At 45.3% G+C, this 4,012-nt stretch overlaps 1 protein-coding gene across 1 annotated transcript in view; it reads right to left on the bottom strand.

The window, feature by feature from the left end:
- Positions 1 to 2,160, bottom strand: part of LOC120570888 (microtubule-actin cross-linking factor 1-like) — a 20,161-nt gene extending 18,001 nt beyond the window's left edge. The window contains exon 1 of the mRNA XM_039819505.1: positions 1,621 to 2,160. The gene's annotated coding sequence lies outside the window, so the exon portion shown is untranslated. The remainder of the gene's footprint in view (positions 1 to 1,620) is intronic.
- Between the last annotated feature and the right edge of the window lie 1,852 nt (positions 2,161 to 4,012).

The raw sequence follows: 4,012 nt of genomic DNA, 5'->3' as shown, positions 1-4,012 counted from the left end.
TCTAAAGTTTAATTTAATATTATTTGGTCTCAGACTGTTAATCAGACAAAACAAACAAGTTGAAGAAATCAAATTGAGCATTTTAGAGACTAAAGAAAAAATAGATGAATTGGAGAATATCAATAATCAACATAGTCTCTACTTGCAGTCATACGTGAGAATAAAGTGGACAGATCCACTGTAGTTATGTCTGTCTCTGATAAGTCTTGTGAGCAAAACGGATTTGATTAATAAAACAGAAATCCTGAGACTTCAGATCAAATCAATATACAACCATGTCACACAGAAATAGTGCCCTCATTCATCCCCTGCATCAGAGACATACTGGTGCTTTCCTCCACTATAACAGTGCAGTAGTAAGGGGGGAGTGTCCACGGCCAATGCAGAGGAAGAAATGGGCGGAAGAGACCAACTTAATTCCATCTTTTCGCCTGAATAAAATGGAAATGAATTATGAATAGGTTGATTTGTGTTTTACAGATCTGACTGAGGAGAATAGTAGCCTGCACGTTGAAGGTCCAACATACGGCTGGAGGGAGATGCACATTCGACCATCTGCTACAAAGCGGCAGGAGGGGAGCCCTGAATCTTTCTCTCTCTGTCTCTGACTGCACCTTGCATAATATCACAGAGGTTTTCCAGACAGACAGACAGCCTGCAGTGCTAGAGTCCATTTGGGATCCATGACCTACAGCAGGTGGAGGAAGAGGTGTGATGATGGGAGGGTCTACGGGGATTGCACAGATCAATAAAGTGTGTGCATAATAGAGCTGCAGCTGGTGTTTCATGTCATCATTTTGCATGCATGCATTTCCATCTTTCTCTGTGTGTCTTTCCCTTTGAATGTGAATGGGGAATGTGTTTGCATGAGTGGACATCAGACATGGAGACCAAACGCGTTGTGCACGCAGAGCTGCATGCAGGAGGAGCAGACTGAAAGCACGGGGCTCTTTGTCCAACACAAACCGCCCCTGAGCCTCGGATGGATCACACCAACTAATTACATTTATCCATTTGTGGCTGGCGCTGTTGCCGAAATGCTGTCTCCATAGTGCTGCTAAAGTGTCTCATTATAATGAGAGCAACCTCGGCAGCCTTCTCACGACCCAGAAACCCTCTCTAACTGTCTGTTATTTCCAGCCCAGCCCTTCGGGCACACGGATCACGAGAAGTGTGCTTCGAAATTGACACGGTTTCTGGCAACAACTATATGTGAGATTATTATAGTGAAACCACGTAGGCTACGCTACATCTCGTGCAATGAATGCCAATCAACGTGGAGCCTGCGATCAACACGTTATTGATAATGGTGTCTGCGAGGAGAGCATCAAGACAACCTTATCAAAGCCCAATTCATCAAAATATTCATTTTCCAATGCACGGTTTAGGATTAGGTTACAAACAACCCTAACTAAATATATCCCTCAACTGTGTGTCTTGTGAGTTTATAGGCTCGTGACCATACTGTTCCGCCTCGAGTAGATAGTTTTGATTTCTAAGAATTTATTTTCCTATCATTGACTCGGCAGCTCTTGAAAATACCTGATTAGCCTGGATGAAGATTTGAACAAGCACGGGTGGCTACAGCAGCAGGCTGCGTGGAGCTCCGGAGCCGCTTACCTTCACCGGGGCAGCAGCGGTCCTGGAATCCGAGCACAGAGCGAGGGAGGCCGGGGATGCTGCCGCCGCTGCTCCCTCTCCTCCTGGATGGAAGGAGGGATGTATGGATGGATGGATGGAGGGATGGATGAAAGGTTGGACGTTTTTTTCAGCTCCTCCGATCGGGTTTCTGTTACCACGCTTTTTCCCCAAAAACCGAATCGACACACAGCCGGGAAGGGGTGACGCGCTGGGGAGAATATAAGCGAGAAAACGTAGCCTAATCCTTAATGGTAATGGCTGTCCGATTCCTCCTCCTTTCTCCCTCTGACTCTCTCTCTAGCTTCTCTTCTCAACAACCCCCAACCAGCCCTCCTCTCTCCCTCTCTCTCTCTCTCTCTCCTCTCTCTCCCTCTCTCTCTTTTCAATAGGCTGTTTTCACGGCTCCGACACTGAGCTAACCCATGTCTATTGAGTGTGTTAAGTGTCGCGGAAATTGAAATTTCGGTTGTAACGTTAGGCTACTCCTGCGTCATCCGTGGCTCAGAGTCAGCAGCACCGCCAAACCAAAGCCGACACACACGCACACAGTCACACACACTTTTCTCTCAATTTAGGGAGGAAAGGGGGGAGAAAAGGGCGTTCACATTGGCATATTTGCAGCAGCTATTCTCATTCACATATATTTCAGGATTACACATGAGAAGTAGCGCTGGATCTGATCTGCGCTTTTACATCACATAAAATAGGAGGCTATTAATCTGGTTAAACACATAATCCCTCCACACACACAGACCCTCTTCCCTCTCCAAACAGCTGGAGGAAGAAAGAGAGTATAGCTCCAAAAAGCAAATTGATTACAGCTGGAGAGATGGAGAGGAGTGGGAGAGTTGTATTTGGGCTGCAACTCCCAAACAGGTCTTCACAGTTTGGGCTGGCCTTTGGCATGCAGGGTCATAGTACCAGACCATGAAGGGTCCCCAGACTTCAGTGTTTACATATTCATATGTTTGTAATTTAAGTGTAACATGCAAAATATCTTTTTTCAATCTTTAACAATTACACACCAAAACATTGTTGATATGCTGCACTTTGATTAAACTGGGGCCCTACGCAAAGGCAAGACAGGGGACCCCTGCATCTCAACCCCCACCTATCCTCTCTTCAAAGCTGCAATAATCATTATATCGACAATGGGTGAAAATGACTATGTGCCATACGAAAGAGGTTACTCTCAGTGATTAAATAGAAAATGATCACCCTACTCTGCAGTTACCTTCAGCTGTACAGAACGTTTAAAGCGTGTTTCAGTTCATTGTTTTGGTTTTATGGCCCATAGCGTTACTGTTTTAGTTCGGTCTTACCGCTTAGCATCCAAAAACCCACAACTTGCTCAGCACCAAACAGCAGACTGACACATTCACATTTAGAGACTGGCTGTGGAGCATTTAGCAGATAAAAAAAGACTATTTCCCTCAGGAGTTGGTGGAGACCAAACACAGAGCTAAAAGAGAGTGAATACTGGACTTAGATTAATCAAGTAGCAACATGACTCCAACTAAATGCTGCTCTGTTTTAGTTATCACACACGAGAGAGCGGTTAATGAAAAGTGGTCTTGTATTAGTTGACTTGTCTGTCTTTTGCGTGACTGTCTGGCACTCAGATTGATAAGACACTGGGTCAACTGGGTATCACTGGGATTGCTGTGTGTTTGTTGGTGGTGCAGAATAATCCAGACGCTCTCTTCCTCTCTCCATCACAGACGCTCAGAGAAAATGAAGTATACTGCTGGATTATCTGTGCTCCTGCCCCTTAAATCAAACAGCGGCTAATGTACTGACCGGCCACATGCACTGTGACGACAGAGGGTAAAGTTCACTATCTCAGTCTTTCATTTTCAGTTAATTATTGAACAATGCTGGACTGATAATCCCTCAGTATAGAAACAGGACTGTACTAGGACATATACAACTGAAGCTCCTGACATACTCGTCAGTGATGGTGCCTTTGGCTGTGAACTCGGACAAAAATTCAGTTTACACAATTGAAAAAAAAAGGTCCCATGACATGGTGCTCTTTGGATGATTTTATATAGACCTTAGTGGTCCCCTAATACTGTATCTGAAGTCTCTTTTATATAGACCTTAGTGGTCCCCTAATACTGTATCTGAAGTCTCTTTCCCGAAATTCAGCCTTGGTGCAGAATTACAGCCACCAGAGCCAGTCCCACAATGAGCTTTCCTTAGTATGTGCCATTTCTTTGCCTGTAGCTATTGAGGAGGAGAGAGGGAGGAGGGGGGGCAAGGTGGAGGGTGGGGGTGTGGCCTTGACCAACTTCCACTTTGCTCATTTGAAAGCCATGATGTCTCTCTCTCATGGGCGGGCCAAATTCTCTGGGTGGGCAAAGCAGAG

This window comes from Perca fluviatilis, chromosome 13 (assembly GCF_010015445.1).
Source record: "Perca fluviatilis chromosome 13, GENO_Pfluv_1.0, whole genome shotgun sequence".
Classification (NCBI taxonomy): Eukaryota; Metazoa; Chordata; class Actinopteri; order Perciformes; family Percidae; genus Perca; species Perca fluviatilis.
The sequence above is the reverse complement of the archived record's forward strand: the minus strand, read 5'-3'. Positions and strand labels throughout refer to the sequence as shown.